The sequence below is a fragment of the Macaca mulatta genome, chromosome 4, assembly GCF_049350105.2.
Source record: "Macaca mulatta isolate MMU2019108-1 chromosome 4, T2T-MMU8v2.0, whole genome shotgun sequence".
NCBI lineage: Eukaryota > Metazoa > Chordata > Mammalia > Primates > Cercopithecidae > Macaca > Macaca mulatta.
This window is the reverse complement of record NC_133409.1, coordinates 105,226,721-105,245,442: the sequence shown is the minus strand read 5'-3', so window position 1 is coordinate 105,245,442 and position 18,722 is coordinate 105,226,721. Positions and strand designations below refer to the sequence as shown.

The 18,722-nt window shown below is 39.4% G+C and overlaps 1 long non-coding RNA gene and 1 pseudogene across 1 annotated transcript in view; both read right to left on the bottom strand.

Moving 5' to 3' along the window:
- LOC144340731 (uncharacterized) overlaps window positions 1-6,895 on the bottom strand; it is a 53,625-nt gene extending 46,730 nt beyond the window's left edge. The window contains exon 1 of the long non-coding RNA XR_013417021.1: window positions 6,700-6,895. This is a non-coding gene — a long non-coding RNA (uncharacterized LOC144340731). The remainder of the gene's footprint in view (window positions 1-6,699) is intronic.
- A 7,115-nt stretch (window positions 6,896-14,010) lies between these two features.
- LOC106997998 (citrate synthase, mitochondrial pseudogene) lies at window positions 14,011-15,801 on the bottom strand (annotated as a pseudogene).
- Window positions 15,802-18,722: the final 2,921 nt, after the last annotated feature.

The following is an 18,722-nucleotide window of genomic DNA, read 5'->3' as shown; positions in this document are numbered from 1 at the left end:
CTCTTTCTATCACAGTATGCTGCAAGCCACACCTCTTGTATATTGTCTCCCAACAGCAGCAGTAGAAAGGATGAAAAGTCCTGGATTAGTGGGTACCTGAGAAGGGAGGTTATAAAGTGCACTAAATTGAAATGGAGGCCATGAGGCCCAAATAGTTGGAGATGATCCTTACTACAAAGTAGGAATGAGCAGTGACTATTCGTGCTTAAGGGCACATGGACTTCAAAATATTCTTTTCTCTTATCAAAATGTTCCTAGAACTGGACATATTAATAGGACAAACACTGGAGAAGTTCACAAATAATGAACAGCTGCAATAGCAAATCTCTCTTCTTCCAGAGTGTTTTATCAGAGCTCATGTGCTCCTGGTTTAATGCTTAAGGCTTCACCAAGGGAAGCAATTCATGGGTGGAAGCAACCGTGCAGATCAGAGAAGATTAGTTTTCTTTCTTTCCAGTGGTTTGGGACCTCATAGAATAGCCTCAGATAAAAGAGGAAGCTGCAGGCAGAAAGCCATGAACTCCTGAGCCTGACTGTAGAAGACAAGTGAATAAGTGGTAGAAATATAATGATAATATTTTTCCCAAGGGAATTAAACAGCTTTTTAGTGAATAAGAGAAGCACAGTACAAATTAGTTCAGATCAAGTTCTCAGCTTCTAAGCTTGGGTTCCTCAGGTTATTTCTTGACCTTCTTTGAAACCACGGAAATCTGTAATAATACCCTAAGCTTCTGTTTTATTTTAGCCACCACATATCAGATGTAAACATATTTGTCTAATTTAGCCTCAGTCCAGTACATTCCACATTTTATCAGGAAGTTACAGTTTTACTGCTGTGTCCAGAGAGTGGTATGGGGGGTAGTGCAAGTGTATTAGTCCATTCACACACTGCTATAAAGAACTACCTGAGGCTGAGTAATTTATAAAGAAAAGAAGTTTAATTGGCTCACGTTTCCACAGGCTATACAGGAAGCATGACTGGGAGGCCTCAGGAAACTTACAATCATGGTGGAAGGCAAAGGAGAAGCTGGCACGTCCTACATGGCTGGAACAGGTGGAAGAGAGAGAATAAAGGATAAAGTGCCACACACTTTTAAACAACCAGATCTCTTGAGAACTCTATTACGAGAACAGCAAGTCCTCCTCCATGATTCAATCACTTCCCACTAGGTCCCTCTCCCAATACTAGGGATTACAATTTGACATGAGATTTGGCTGGAGACACAGAGCCAAACCATATCAGCAAGGAAAAGGGCTGGGCCCTTGGAGATATATATATATATATATATATACACACACATATCTTCTATACAATGTGGCATTTAATCATCAGTGTGATTTGCACAGACTAAAGATAGTAGGGCTGGATGATATTTTAAGATGATAATGTACTTGTTTCTGTTACGTATTTAGTTATTTATTTATTCAGCCATTCAGCAGATATTTACTGAGTGCATCTATAGTGTGCCAAGCACTGTTTTACCTGCTGGGGATACAACTGTGAACAAGACTAGCAAAACAATTCTTGTCTTCATGAAAATAGAGCATGCACTATACTCAATTCCTCATGAATAGCCAGGAGGAAAGCAGAAAACATCTTTGCTTTCCATTAATCTCAACTATGCTCACAAATGCGAAGCCTGCTGTACCATTGACCCAAATAAGTGTGTTGTTTGGCCTCCACAGTTAAAAATTTTTTAATATTAATGCTTTTTGAGGTTCTTTCCCTTCCCAGTGTACAGCACTCACTATCAGTCTTTTTTATATTACAACTTGGTTCTCTTATGTATTCTGTCCCTATGGCTCCTGTAAGTGTCGGACTCTCAGACATTTGTGCCTAAATCCTAAAAATTGGGGAGCTGTGAAATAAGTAAAAGTGAGAAAAACATTTTTAAGTCCCAGAGAATTATGTGTAGAAGCCGAGGAGTTAGGGGACCCCAGTCACAAACTGAAATGAGATTCCCCTCCAGCCTGTAGGGGGAGAGGAGCAAATAGTCTGTGAGTGCTGGAGCAGCGGCAACTCTGCTTCCTGGGATGGAGAACCCAGAAGAATCTAGCAAGGAGTTGCTCTGCAGTGCCTTTAGTCAAACTGAGCCATAGATGCTTCATAAGAGAGTCTCATAGTAACAGTGTGAGGAAGCAGCTGATAGGGAGAAAGCCCACGGACATACTGAGGATGACTCATGTGGGTTGAGGATTGATACTTGATGAACACGTAACATTGAACTCCACACTGTGCCTGGGACTAGTCTAAGATTTCTGAGCCACATCCCAACCTGGAGGAGAGAAGACACTTCAAAAATAACTGAGGCTGCATTTTCCAAGCTGGGATAGCACTTGGATTCGGCAATAAAGTTAAGTACTGAATAATCAGGAGAATTTTGCTTCCTGTCCACTACAGTCAGTGGAATGAAATTCACACCTGTTTTGCTAGTTTGTAGGGGAAGCTTCTACCACTTTCCATTAGGGTAGAGGACAGGAGGACTGGAAAATGATCATATTTTAAGATGCAGGATGATTTTTCCTTGTAATCTATCTGTCTTAGTTGTTGTCATTTTTTAAAGGGCTTGGTCTATGATCTATCTTTCCCTTTTAAATTTTTTCTGGCACTTATTTCTTATTCTGTAGGCTACTTCATTCTCATATCTCTTGGTTCAGTCTGACCACATGGAGTATTTTCAAGACCCTACTCTCCATAGACTAGCTACTGAGGCAGCCCCTTGTTTCTACAGCTTCACAGACTCAGCTTCTTTCCATAGATCTCTCTCCTGGCTCCTGTCCTCCTTCTCCCTCATGCTTCCAAGCTTCTTCACGCTGCCCCCTCTTAAATCAGAGAAGTCCAAAGTGCAGTCCCCAGGCCAGCAGCTCAGTAATCCTGGAGTCTTGTTAGACATGCTGTTTCCAGACCCAACTCCAGACCTACTGGATCAGAAATCTGCAGCTGGACCCCAGCCCGCCAGGGGACTTGGAGGCTTTCTTATGTTTGAGAATTCCTGTTCTGAAAGGAAACACTAAGAATGTAGCATCCCGTGACAGGCAGCAAGAAAGGCTGAAGTAAACAAAAGTGTCTTGTGAGGAGTGCTGCTGTCCTTTATAAAAAACAAATACACTGATGTCCATTATTAAATTTTCAAGCTCTCTTGTATAAATTCCAAACAGTTCTCTCCACATCTAAACCAAATTTAAATGTTTTGACATTGTGGGTAACTTTTCAAGAAAATCCTAAAATCTAGAGATTTCACTTTACTTTTAGTCCTGGTGTTTCAATTGATTTTCCATTATGTCATGTGTATTTTCATGGCTATATAAGGTGGATATTATTTGATTGTCTTATTGGCCTGAAAAAAAAAAGAAGAAGAAGAAGAAAAGAAAGGCTTGGCTTTGTAGAAAGCATGTGGAAAGTTAGATGGAAATTCTTATGTGAAGTGTTGCATGATTAGTACAGGTTTTCTTCTGGTAATTATGCATGCTCTTTATGAAACTCCTCTTTTAAAAAGTGCAGGATATTGAGACTTAAAAAATCTGAAACCTGGACAAATTTAATATTTCCAACAAGAGAGCCAGTGATCAGAAATACTTTTTTTAGCTTCTGTGTTTGCATAACATGCAAGATTTGCTGCCTGCTCATTTGCATTTTCACTCAACAGTCTAACGTGAATGGAGTGTTTCACTTTTTCTCAGCCAGTAACATATTGATTCTGCATCACAAGGGGAAAATATAAATGTAGGTTTTTCAAAGATGACCTCAACCACAATGTTAGAAAATTGCTAAGTGTTAGAAATCTTAAGTATAGTATTGGCAGAGAACAAAGGTTCACAATTTGGGATGCATAGTGTAAAATCTTTAGATTCTATTTTTAATAGTCAAACCAAATCCAAATGGTGGGGCCAGTTAAATCTCTGTTAAAAAGACAAGACCCTTAAACCTCCAGTGTCATACATTTGGGGGGGGGGGGGAAAAAAAAAAAGCAAGGTCAACTATCTATATAGATAGTAAAACACAAATCCTGAACATTCCCAAAATTGAATATAAAATTCCCAGTGGATCAGTTATGGCCACCAAAAACCAATATCCTTCCTGAATTTCCCAAGAATACTGAATCTTATTGGGAAAAAAATGCATTTAATAGAATACTCCCTCTGTAAATGTATTATGCAAAAATCTCACTCCTTTTTTATAGGTTCATTATGAAAAAACTTCACTCCTATGGTATAGATAGTTAATTTCTGATTACTATGTCCTTTTATTTTGTAGCAGTAACCACCCACTCATTAATTTCCATGCTGATGTGAATTGCATTTTAACTTGTGGTGCTGTTTTACATTAGTGTGCCCTGGCTCTGTATTCTCCTTTCATTTCCTTGAGGGAAGTATAGTATTTCGACAGCAAATTATTGTTTTAAAACAAGGGATGGGGTTGTTGTTAAGGCATAGTGAGAAGATTTACTTTATTATCAGACTTGGTTTGTTCTGAAGCAGTGTGTCCAAAAGGAAGCCAAGTAGAAATATCCATGTTTTAATCATGGGAAACCTTGATATTGTTTGTGCATGAATAAATATATTAAAGGAAAACATGCGGAGCGATCACATTTGAGTTTTTCCTTATGATGTTTGCCAACATGAGTAATTATGTATTAGATGTTAAATCAGGTTGAATTTCCAATTTGACATTGTCTCTCTTTTTGTTTTCCCTCATTTCCCTCTTTCTTTCCCACTACCCCCACACCACTTTGTCATCTGATACATTTATTTGAAGGATGTGAGCATCATCAATTAAACAAATGTGTTACTCACCTACTAGCTGAATAACTGTGCTTGGTATAGAAATATGAAATTGAAGAGGAATGGGTCCCCATGAGTAAACAGAAGTGCAGTGCTCAAGGAGCTAACAATTTAGTGGTGGCACAGACATGGACACAAAGAATCATAACACAGTCAGAATGTGCTGTAATAAAACTATAAATATAGTTTTAGTGGAGCCATTGCATGAAACAAGAGGGAATGTATGCGTTTCTTTATAGAAGAAATAGCTTTGGGCTTGACCTTAAAATCTGAATAATGTTTGAAAGATGAAGATGGAATAAAATTCTGTATCAGATGAAGGTAATAGAGGTGGGTAAGTGTGCAGATAGAAATGCAGATGTCATGAATTATGGCTGTGGAAGATGCATTAGTATAAAGAAAAAAGTCAGACTATAATGAAGACTCTAATAAAGGGATTTTAACAAAACCAAAAACAAACTAAGTGAGTGACAGAATGCCTCAAGGAGGGAATGGCTCTGAGATGGTCACTTATACCCTCCTACCAGCTCCTCCTGTATTCCAATGACAATGGGGCTATTCTGGTTGAGAAATATATTGTCTAACCTAGAGGCCAAGAAGCAGAGATGATAATAAAGTGGTGGGTTCCAGGAACTGTGAGCTGTATTAATTTGTTTATAAAAAACCTGACATGGTTTGGCTGTGTCCTCATCCAAAATCTCATCTTGAATTGTAATCCTTATAATCCCCATAATCTTCATGTGTCAGGGGCAGGATGAGGTAGAGGTAATTAGATCATGGGGGTGGTTTCCCCCATGCTGTTCTCGTGATAGTGAGTGAGTCTCAAAAGATCTGATGGTTTTATAAGTGTCTGGCACTTCTCTTGCTTGCACTCCCTCTGTCCTGCCTCCCTGTGAAGAAGGTACTTTCTCTTCGCCTTCCGCCATGATTATAAGTTTTCTGAGGCCTCCCCAGCAATGCACAACTGGGAGTCAATTAAACTTCTTTCCTTTATAAATTACCCAGTTTTGAGTATTTCTTCACAGCGATGTGAGAACAGACTAATACAGTACCAAAGCATCCCAAAATTTCAGGTCACTATTCATTAATCAATTAATCTGTTACTCAGAATGTTGGTTTTATATAGTATTTGTCCGAAGCAGTTTACTTCAGGTTTAACATTTCTCGAGCAAAATAGCCAGATTATTGAACTAGATTTTAGAATTAAATTTACTGGATATTTTGGAATCATGTAAAACCAGCCTATGTAAAAAGCGTCTTCACCAGTGAGTTGGCTGGAGTTATTGTTAAACAAAAGCCATAGCACTCTGTCACGGGGTTGAATTTAGTTTCCTACCACATTTTTTTTCAAGTGAGTCACTAAAACAACATTCTGACCCCACAATATGTTACCAACAAAAGCACTTCTTTATTTTTCTCTGGTTTCTCTTTGCAGCCAAGCAAATATCATATTCATCAGCAAGAAATCCCCAAATACCAAGCAGCATACCAGCATCTGCATGGGCCACGGATTCAGGACAGATTTCAAATCTTGGAAGAGAGACAATATCCTCTTCTTCTGGGGCATGATCTAGAGCAAAAAATGATTTCACTGACCCATGTCAGTCTTAACACTTTGTTTCTCAGAAACAGAAAGGGATCTCCATCAGGTATTATTTGTTGTGGACGTCTGTATATAGAGCATGAAACAGGAAATTGGCCTTTGCAGTATGCAGAAATAAATCTTTGGCCTTGGAATAGCCTTGTCTAAAACTCTGCAAGTGAGCATTTCTGCTGAGGCTTATTCTGAATGTTTCCATGTTAAGATCAGATGAAACCATTTTCCTTTTCCAAGTCAAGATTACTCTTTTAGGGGGCCGGTAAACACTGTTTATCTTTAGCAGTCCACGTTGCAATGATAAAATTTTAGCCACTTACCCTTATCTGGCGGTCCGAGTCTCCATGTGCATACACATTGATAGAGGAGTAGTTGCCAATTACTGAGTCAGTTATCAATTCACTTTGACTTCAAACGGCAGCAACATAGTTTCATTTACAGTGAGCTCCTGAGCAGCAGCTTAGGACAAGGAGGAGACCAATAGGAATTCCAGGAGAGGGTGCGGCTGCACGCACATCCACAGTCAATGCTTAGAAAGCCTGATGCAGCCAGGAGTAACTTGCACAAGAGCAGATGTGGGCTTTTGTCCTACTTAAAACAATAGCTTTGCTCCCCTCTAATAACAAAATAAGAAATCCCCTGAGTCGTTATATGGAAGAACATAAATTATAATCATATTTTCCATATTTTAATAGTTCACTGTCTAAATCAGGATAGAATTAAAACTCAACATCTGGAGACAACATCCAAGAATATCCTAGATTATCTTTTTCCTGGCAATATTATGCTTGCTATGTCCTTAAAACTTTCCCCACAGCATAAAGAGATCTATGACTTTCTGGAGAATATAGTTTTTATTATTTTCCCTTTAGAAAGAAGAAATTATCAGCCAATGTCGACAATTAAAGATCCTTGGAAGGCTTTTTGGTTCATCCTCTTCTTAAATGACTGGAAGATCTGGATTTTCAAGTTCCACAAAACTAAGAATGTCCCACTTGCTTCGCTTTCTTATATTTTAGGGTAGAGCTCTGCCATGTAAATGAGATTGGCTGAGGTTCAAACTTGGTTTCTGTCTATCTAGCATGATCATGTGAGGACCTAAGTCTGTATGGGTGTGTTTATTGCTGCTCTTAGTACATGAAGACAGAGAGATATAAGTTGCAGGTATGATCATTTTACTCCTTTTCTTAAAATGCGTCTTTGGTTCCCCTTTGCCTACAGGAAAACATCACACTTTCTTGGCCCGGTTTTCAAGCCCTTCGAATCTATGCAGTTTCACCCACATCACATCTTCTGCTTAAACTTTTACATAATAATTCTTAAACATGTGATTTCCCTTTCTTTCTGTGTCTTTCCCTTCATTTTGCACCCAACACAACTTCATTAATCCTTTAAGGGTCACTTCAATTTTCTCTCTCCCTGGGAGCCTTCCTTACTTTATTCAAGTAGAATTGGCTAATAGTTTATTTGGCCCACACCCTTAGTTAATATCACTATTCTTACCCTTAAAGAATTACTCTGTATTTATTGGGCCATAGTCTGTTTAATTTAACTGATTGCTAGCTGCTTGAGGGTAAAGATTGTCTTACTCATTTTCAATGTCTTTGACATGCACAGTGCCTAGAAAATGGTAGATTTTTTTTTTTTTTTTTAAATCAGTGGTACATAGAATGAGACTGATCAGGTTTTCTGACATTTAAGCTATTAAATTTGCTTCATTGGCACATGGTACAATCAATGTTTCTCAATGCTGATGGCTCACTGCCATCACATAGAGGGCTTTGGCAAAGTACCAGTGCCTTAGCCCAAATATTCTGATGATTCTGATGGCTACACTTAATCTCCATAGATTTGGATTTAGTTAGTCTTCAGTGGAGCCCAGTAATAATAGCAGGTACTTATGTAACTCTTACTATGTAAGGCATTATTTCTGACACTGTTTTAAGCACTTTATTTATATTAATTTATAAGCATTTTTTTTAAATCTATGGTTGAAAATCACTACAGTCTGATTAAATGTCAAGAAAATATAATCACTGAGATTGAAGTAGAATTCTGATACACAGTGATAGAACTAAACCAGTTTCTTTTAGCAAAGCCAAATAAAAATATTTTTATTTGTTTTTGTTTTTAATTAAAGGAGTAAAGTAGCAATCTCAATGTGTACAGTGTGATGAGTTGTGATTAAACTAAAAATAATTTTCGGTGACTGAAGGAAGAATTGAGATTGACCAAGGAGATGTTAAACATTTCCAGTTTAATGTCCAGTTCTCATGAGACAGCATTTTACTAACCAATTTGCCATAAACATTTGTCTTTGCTCACTGGAGCTTTTCACTTTTGAAACAGAGGGCTAATTTAATATGACCTCTTTGCAATTATTTAAAGGAAGCATAACATCTGGAGAAAAAGAGACAAATGATTTAAGTGAAGCAACATTAAAAGAGGTTTACTAAAAAAATGGTCCTAAGTTAAAATAGTAAGTTTAGAACATTAAATGGGAATTTTATGCATTGTATTTAATTATGAAGACTATTTTCAAACTAAGTACATTATTAAAATAGTTTGCTTTTGCATGAAAACGTATTTTTCTAGTTTTCTTAAGGAACGTTACTTATATGATTTCAGCCACCTTCAGTACTGTTCATAGCCTGCTCTCTAGTCTTTTTGTCATGGGTAGTAACTATCTAGGGTGAGTGGTGCAGACAGTAAAGGAATTTACCAAGACAGTTGTAGGTAAAGAAAAGCAGATTTATTAGAGAAAGTATGAAAATATGTGGCAAGACTGCAATAGGCAGGACAGCAGAGAAGAGGCTGTCTGCAAAGAGGCAGGGGCTGGAGGGAAGTTTTATAGGGTCCTGCTGGAGGGGGGCTACATGCAAGGTTGTGGTGCCCTCAGGTTATTTGTGGTTAGCCATCTCTCAAAACAATTGTTCATTGTTCTTCCTCACCTGGGGCCCTCTGCCACCTGGGTCCCCTTCCTTGTTATTGCTTATTTATCGGGACTCCACATTCTTGCTGCTTTTTCTTTCTTCCCATCCATCTTTCCCACCTGCCCAGTCATCTGTCATTATCTGTGTATGGAGGGTTAACTTCAGTGAAGTAAGACAGACTTGTCAGTGGGCCTGGAATAAACCTCACCATTATATAATACATAGAGTTTTGTGTATGATTGAATTTTCATGATATTCAGAAACTATTATAACATTACTTTTATGAGTTCAGAAGATAAATTTATAACTTAGATTAAAAAATCCAATGGGTCTAGTCATTGCCTTATATTTTTAATACTGAGTATTAGCTGTTACTGAATGATTATGTATAAATGAGAAGGAGCAGATCAGCATTCAAAAGTTATTCTCTGTATCATATAAACCAGTGGTTCTCAACCAGGGGTGATTTCAACTCACTCCACAGGGACATCTGACAATATATAGAGACATTTGGTGTTTTCACAAATGGGGGGCAGTGCTAGTGGCATTTAAGTGAGAGACTAAGTGTGGCGATAAAAGTCCTGCAATGCACAGGATAATCCCCCACAACAGATTTATCTGGTCTAAAATGTCAATAGTGCTGAGACTGAGAAACTGGGTATAGTACAAGGCTAATGTTCGGTCTGTTGAAAGTAACTGAAATACAGTCATGCACCATATAATGACGTTTTGGTAAACAATAGACTACATAGATAACAGTGATCCTTTCAGATTATAATGGAGCTGAAAAAATTCCTCTCACCTAGTGATGAAGCCATCATGAAGTCACAAGACAATGCATTACTTTTTCTATGTTTAGATACACAAATACTTGCCATTGTTATAGTTGCCTGCGGTATTCCCTACAGTAACATGCTGAACAGGTATGTAGCCTAGAAACAACATGGCTATACCATGTAGCCAAGGTGTGTAGTAGGGTAGGGGTCCCCAATCTTCACGCCCCCATTCTGTCAAGACTGGTAGTGGTCTGTGGCCTGTTAGGAACCAGGCCACAAAGCAGGAAACAGGAAGTCAGTGTGCCAGCGAGCAAGCATTGCTACCTGAGCTCTGCCTCCTGTCAGATCAGCAGAAGCGTTAGATTCTCATAGGAGTGTGAACCCTATTGTGAACTGAGCATGTGAGGGATCTAGGTTGCTGCTCCTTATGAGAATCATGGAGGTGGAACAGTTTCATCTCCAAACTATCCCCGCTCCTCCCCCTCCAGGTTTGTGGAAAATTTATCTTCCACGAAACTAGTCCCTGGTGCCCAAAATGTTGGGGACCACTGCTATACAGGTTTATGTAAGTACACTCCATGATCCCATAACAAAGAATTCTCCTAAAGATAAATTTCTCAGAATGTATCCTTGTGGTTAAGCAACTCATAACTATATATACAAACTAAGTTCATTGAAAGTATTAGCCACAGAGATATATTAGTTTCAATGAAGAGTCTACAGTTAATCAAAGTTGAAATTACATAGAAAATTAAGATGTAGAATAATCTATCAGAGATTATGGAGTCTTCTTATTACATAAAAATTTACTGTGCTGACTTTTGCTTAAATAAGTGAGTCCAATTCTTCATAAAATATAGTTTAATAATGCAGAAGCTTTTGTAGTGGTTGTATAAACTGTGGCTGATTTGGTTTGGATTCACATGTGGTTAAGCTACATGTTTTTATGGTTTCACTGGATTTCAGGTTTTAATTTATGAAGTAATATTGGTAAATGAAGGGACAGATATAAGGTGATTAGCCTGCTAATCAGATGTAATGTTGGAACTTTTTTCTCCCCCTTTAAAGTTTTATATAGATTGGACTCTTATACTTTAAATCAAACTACTTATAATCCAAATGATTTACAGAAAAACTCTGCAAGGTGAGGTCAGTATGTGCTTCAGGGCCAGGGCAAAAGACTTTACTCTGCCATTTATTTCCACTGTTTTGTTTGGCCTTGTCCAAAGAACCAGATGGATAAGCAGGACACATATGGTATCTGAACTGGCTGCGGCTCCCAGCAGGCCTGAGCTGTAGACGCTGTGGCCTGCTGCTCTGCTTTTATGTTTGAGTTCAAAATTCTCCTACTCTTTTGTGCAGGGGCAGAGGCCCGGCCCATTGAAGCTCAGCAGGAAACAGCCACTCTGAAATCCAGAATGCTCATCTAGAAGGAAAAGACCTTCAGCAACAAAAGCCCTCTCGTCTATAATCTGCTTCTCTTTTCCTTTGTGCCAATGATTTCCTCTCTCAGGATCAAAGAGCTCTGTGGGGACACAACTCCTGACTCAACCCTTCGAGCAGTTTCTGTTTTGAATCCAGGTTTGGGTCTCTGGGTTGAATTTCCTTCTGGCTAGCCTTGTGACCACTCCTGGAGACAGATAGAGAAACTGCTACAAGGATTTGTAAAGACCAGAAAACAAAGGCCATCTTTTGTTTTGACAGTAGTAGCTCTGAGCCAGATGGGAGGTTGGGCCTAGGACCATTGCCCTGTGATTAGTGATGAAAAAATCCTGGTGCTATCTAGGGCTGAGCCACCTCAGTGAGATGGTGTGGTTCAGGTCACTAATATAATTTGTTCCCTTTTACTTGTATTGTTTTTGAGGGTCATGATAACTTTCAAATCTTACACAGTGGTCCTGCATTTAGGAGGCTGTAGCGGTTTTATAAGTTTATAATTGGCTATAAGCATGGACTTCGGAATCAGAAAGATTAGAACTGAATCTATCATGTTAGCAGAGGAACTTTGAAAGTTATATAATCCCACTAAGCCTCAATTTTCTCATCTGACAAATGGATATAATAGTATCTATATAACGAGGTCAAATGAGATGTTATATTTTGTCGTGGTAAGACTATATACTACAGAGCCAGACTGCTTGGGATTGAATGCTGGCTGACCTTGGACATAATGCTTCATTTTTCTGTGCTCTGTGGAGATAATAATAGGATCAAATTAGAGGGCTGCTGTTAAGATGAAGAGACTACATATGTAGAACACTTAGAACAATGTCAGGCATCTAGTAGTGCTTAAGAAACACTAGCTATTTATTATTGTGTAGGTGAAAATACTTTTCTCAGTAGCAGAGAAACCCTTTTGTGAGTACATATTTATTACATACATGCATAACATTTATAAATGCATTACATAGAAACTCTTTTTAACGCCCTAAATGATTGCATTATTTGGATAATTTCTCAGTCTTCTACTATAATGGGAAGTTATTTCAGATATATATGACCACCTGCAAAACCAGCTCAGAGTGTCTGGTATTTTTCTTTTTTTCATTGTTAATAAAAACATTTACTTTGCATTTTATACAGAGCAACCTGAAGTCTGCATCATGACCTTACAGTTATTAGGGGCTTATACTGTGTTCATCTCAACAGTGTAGTTCTGGGGATGGTGGATCCACAGAAACACAGGCAGGAATTTGGAAGGAAGAAAGGGGCACAGAAAGAATGTATCTTAATCAGTTCTTCAAGAAAAGGCAGTAGAACATTCTGAGTTTCTGAAAACATGTGCAAATGGGGCTTCTAAGACAAACACTGTATTGTGAGCGCTTGAGGCAGGACAGGAAAAGGAGGTTGATAAGTAAGGGAGCATTTTCTTGAGGCAAAGGATGAAGGGGAAGGCTTACTGTTTTTAATCCTCTCAACTCCAGGACCCAATAATCAGAGGAGACCATGTCCAATCTTGAATCATTTTCTTGCTCCAAAAGAGGAGCTAATACTCCTGGGACCAGACCCTGAAGCTATCATGCTGTCATTCCTGAGTCCCTGTTTATGCCCCACAGCACCTTAGAAGGGCAGGGGAAGGTCAGAGGGTAGTGGCTTGTGTTCTGTGGAAGTAAAATATTTAGTTCACATTAAGCACTGATAAAAACCCATTGACTGGGACCACAGATAAGACAGATCTGTTGAAAGAGGTCTCTGGTGAGGGCCAAGATGGGGAGGTCCCAGACATCCTTATCTTGAGGTGCAACAGGTGTAGAAAGTCTGAATGGGGGTATTAAAGTAATGGGAGACAGAACACTCTGAGACCTTAATTTTAATAGGATAGTTTTGAAAAGAGAAATCAAATCAACACTAGGTGCCAGTTACAACAAATATCATTACTTTATGCTCACCTGGTAGCATAAAAAATTGCCAAAGCATGTCCAGCTAACCAATAGATCTTGCTAGGAGGTGTTAGTGTGCAGGAGAGAGGGCTGAGGGACTCGGTACAGCTGACTATACAACGACATTCCTATGGAAACAGAAAGGGAAGAGTCCTGGCTTGCTGGCTTATTGTGCACTTGGCAGAGTAGAAGCAAAATCTCAGAAGTGACTCCACATTCTCTGCAAACAGCTTTGACCAAGGGAAAGAGGAGCCAGATTCTCACTCTGAGATGGTGCAGGGGCCAGACTTAACCCATTACACATGCATTAGTCATGGTCATTCTGCAGTTGATGGGCAACTCATACTAGGCAAGTGAAGGGAGTTAGTTAGGTTTTTCATTTTTAAAAATTTTAATTTACATTTTAACCTCAAATCTATTATCAGTGCCTCAGATACAATTTAATTCTAAGTCTTTAAAGCCCCCTTAAAACAAAAGTAGACTTTTTTTTTTTTTAAAGTGTCCTCACTTTCTGGTAGTCACTTTCCCCCCAGTCTCCAGTTTTATCCCAACTTAGAGTCCATGAACTTCATCAGACCATCTAGAAAGACTTGGGCCTTTCTAGAGAGAATCCGAGTGCATGACTTCAGATGAGCTGTGCCAGTACACTCAGTGCCCGAGACACTCTGAACCAAACAGTGTAGTAATTCATTTCCATCATGCCATAGTCCTGGAGCAGTACCCCAGGGTGTGTCTACATTGGGCCAAGTATTCTTGGCTTTGCCATTCTCTAAGAGGCTATTGAGCACAATCTTGTGTAGCTGAGCAACCAAGTTAACATGGGGTCATTATGTGGTGTTTCAGAGCAAACTGTCACTGCAGGTATCTCATGGATCAGTCTTCTTTAATACTGCATGGCCACAGTCTGGAATAACTTCATCTTAGGTTGAGTGTGTTCCAGGTGTAGTCTCATAACTTCTCACATGCCACATCTTTGCCAGTTTCCTTCTGTAGTTGAGTTAGCCAGACAAACAGTTCTTGATTTGCTAGTACATGTAGAGGGCCTGTCAATCCATACATGGCTGTTGCAAAGGACAGATAAGGGCTTGAAGGGGCACTGCCCAACAAGTTGCTGATATGGGCACTTACATCACTGCCCTCATGGTCACTGTGGATGGTGTGGTACAGGTGCGTGAGCTCAGTGAACTGAGCATCAGTATAGCCTAACATGTTGGTGAAATTGTGGGACCAGTTCAACTTGGAGTCAATGGCCCCAACATTTTTGCCCTCTTAGTAGAGATTTTGGTAGATCTTTGTTGCAACACAGGTAGCTTTGTGATCAGATCCACACAGTCTTCATAAATCAGCTCCCAGAACTTGATATCCTCTGCATATGCTTAGGTAGTATTACTTTCACTGTTGAGGGCTGTATAGGCTGCACTGAGCTGAGACATGGGATGTATATTGGTGGGAAAGTTGTCCAGCATGGTGACCACATGGGAGGGTAGAGCTGCCCTCTTTGATCACTTTTTTGAAAGCCAGGATACCTGTTTCCTCTGTTGGGATATGTTCAGCTACCAGCAGCTGAGATAAGCCCTCCAGCAGAGGTTCTTTCTTACCCTTAGCCTTAGGTGGCAGTTTTTGGCACTCAGGGACACTAAAGCCTCAGAAATGGATGCTTTCATTAGGATCAAGAACTGATGTTTCATATACCAATCCCCTCGTGCCTCTCAGGCCACCACACATCCTGCCCACAGTGGTTTGGCCCACCACCCTCTTGCCACTTTGCTGTCTGAAGATCTTAATTCTGGCCTGCTCCTTGGGTATCAGGTAAGTCAATATGTCTTCCAAATTCCTAGAGGAGGTACTGGCATGCCAGGCAGCAAGAACAAGACAAGATACATCCTTTGTTCCCAAGAACTGGGTGGCAGCAGTGAGTAAAGCCATGGTGGACCAACTCTGGACTCTGATGGCCAGAGAAGGAGGGAGAGAGTTGCGGCAGGAACAGGAGCCTATGTTGCTGCACAAGAGGCCATGCCAACGGGTAGACAAGGTTCCTGTTCTTTAAAATGAGGCTCACCCCAGCACTTTGGGAGGCCAAGACAGGCAGATCATGAGGTCAGGAGATCGAGACTATCCTGGCTAACATGGTGAAACCCCATCTCTACTAAAAAAATACAAAAAAACTAGCTGGGCGAGGTGGCGGGCACCTGCAGTCCCAGCTACTCGGGAGGCTGAGGCAGGAGAGTGGTGTAAACCCGGGAGGCGGAGCTTGCAGTGAGCTGAGATCCAGCCACTGCACTCCAGCCTGGGTGACAGAGCGAGACTCTGTCTCAAAAAAAAAAAAAAAAAAAAAAAAATGAGGCTCACACCTGTAATCCCAGCACTTTGGGAGGCCAAGGGGGGTGGATCACCTGAAGTCAGGAGTTCGAGATCCATCTGGCCAACATGGTGAAACCCTATCTCTACTAAACATACAAAATATTAGACGGGCTTGGTGGCAGGCGCCTGTAATCCCCGCTACTCAGGAGACTGAGGCAGGAGAATCGCTTGAACCCAGGAGGCAGAAGTTGCAGTGAGCCTCTTGTGCCACTGCATTCCAGCCTAGGTGACAGAGTGAGACTCCATCTCAAAAATAAATAAATATGAGTAAAGTTTGAGAAAAGTACAAATACACACAGACACCTTATGATAGAAGTAGATGGAAATTAAGTTTGATGAAAGCAGCAATTGAAGAAAGGCCGTCACAGCTCAGGACTATTAGAAACCCTTGGCTGTAGGTGTGCCTGGAAATTCAAGGTCTGTTTGCCACACAACTGCAAATCATCTGCTATACAATTGGCAACTTATACTGACATTTTCTTCTCTGTTGCCATTGTCTTTATCTATCCCAGGAGGAACCCCCATGTATCGTCCCTCCTAACTCTTTTTTCTCCCCTTGACCCAGCTGTTCATTTCTAATTCTTTTCTGGATTACTCTGGCAGAGAAATTAAGCACATTTACATAATGCATATTTTAAAAAGCACCAAAAGGAAGATCTATTTACTCATACGGTAGACCCAATTCTACCATTTGGTTATTCAGTCCACAGCGGGGACATTTTCTGGTTAATATTCTGACAGATTAAACAAAGGAAAGGATTGCTGGCTTGTATTTTTACATGTACCTTATGAAATCTATTTGTTTGAAAAAATGAAAAAAAAGGAAATGCAAAAATGATTATGAAAATCAATACACTTCATACCTGTATGCTAGCAAAGTTTCATTTCAGATAAAAAAGCTACATGTTGTTGAATTGATTAAAAATGAATTACTGAGAAAATATACATGTGATGGCTTAATACTCCTTCCTGAGTTTAATTGGGTTTAGGTTATGAACAGATGCTAAAATGAACTGCAAATATTTTAAAGATTATTTGTGTAAAAATACATTTTAGGAGTGTGAACTCAAAAAGATTTCATTTGAAGTTTAGCTGACAGATGTTGCTTTATGTTGCTCCAGTAAGCTAAAGTAAAAAGTGGTTGATATCACAGATGTTTTATAGTTCATTTATCAAAATTTATTCATAAAAAGTTTTACCTTAATCTCATAGAACTGAAATGCTTTAGTTTTTTGTAGGAATATGTAAATTCTTTCAAATCTAATTGTAGCATCAAAATAAAATTAAAGTATGATGAAGATCTGCAGAACTTCAAGACTTCCTTCAAAACAAAAAGCATATTTAAAATTGTTCTGAGTTTTTCAGTTCATTTGGCCTGGGCAGCTTCCTGCATGTCTTGTCATAACTCCCATGTTAAATTTAGTCATATATTCAGAAAATGGAGATAGGTACTCACCAGTGGCAGGTGAAAACAGGAAATAAAAATATTGACTCGGGATGTTCCCAAGGCCATTAATGAAAGGATTGTAGTTCCTAAGGCCACCATGAATAGGAAAGTGGGCATAATTACCTCATTGGGCACCCACTATATTCCAATTCATGATGCCTATAATTTCTGGTTATGTGAGTAACATGGCAAAATAGCTTGGATTGTAGTGAATTTTTTAAGTGCCTCTTAAAGATCTTCTATTTTTAGGATCACAGCAGAATCTTCACTTTTCCATTTCCTCTCTTTTGGAAACACTTGGGATTTTTTGGAAATGCCTAGTCTTTCATTTTGATGCTTTAGTTCTAAACAAAATGAGCACACACCTAATCACCGATGGTCCTGTTTATCTGGACGACCAAGCTGTTTTGGATCTCATATGACCCCGAACTAGAATTGCTATAAAAATGGACATATACAAAAAATATATATACATAACATATATATGTGTGTATATATAATAAATATATGTGTGTGTATATATATATTTTGTTCAGGTTCTGACTAGAACACTAAGATAAATTATTTGGAAAAAATTTCTTCAAGAAAAAAGTATTCATCTAGGAATCATCTATCAGAGAGTTACCATGTATGAAGCACTGTGTGCTAAAAGAGAGAAAAATAGTGTTTACATATTATCTTGGAAAGTTAAATTGATGGAATTTGCTGAGAGGTTATGACTTTTGCTTTTAGAAAAATATAAAGGCAATTAGCCATTTATTAGCAGTTTTCAAGGCTTATGGCAATCTGCATCAGGCACTTACACTGAATGCGCTTTGATTATGGTATAAATCATTCAGACTGTGTCCATTTTGTTTGAAAGTATTGTTTATTGAATACATTGCCTACAGATGATATCAGGGAAATAACTTTTGTTATAAACCATAACTGATGGATTAGATGGTAAGGCTTAGTTCCAGAGGAGGGGATTCCAAGGTGGAGTTTCAATTAACGCAAGAGGGTAAGACTTGGAGGTTCTTGTGGGCAAGGCATCTTAGAGGAACAATAAAATCCACCCCTACTCTGGCTCCACTCCTACCAGATAAAGAGATGTTTGGAACATGAGATCCTGGAGGACTTATCTCTTTCTTAGGGCCTGGAAAAATGAGTATGAACACTGCCTGACTACATTGTAAGGCACCACTGTGCCTGAGCACATTGTAAGGCACCAATATATTTGGCTCTCAAAAGGGAGAATAGTTTATTTAGAAGCCAATTGTCCCTGAAGAGTTCTCTCCATTGTGATAAGGGGATTCTAAGAAGTGGGTTGGGCTAGTGGCTGCAGAACTGGTGGACACGGTGTCTGCTTGTGTTACCCCTAGTGGAGGGATGGTCCTGCCTGAGGTCAACCACCAACTTAACACCAGACACCTCCACCCACTTCTCACAACTAGACACCTCAGGGGA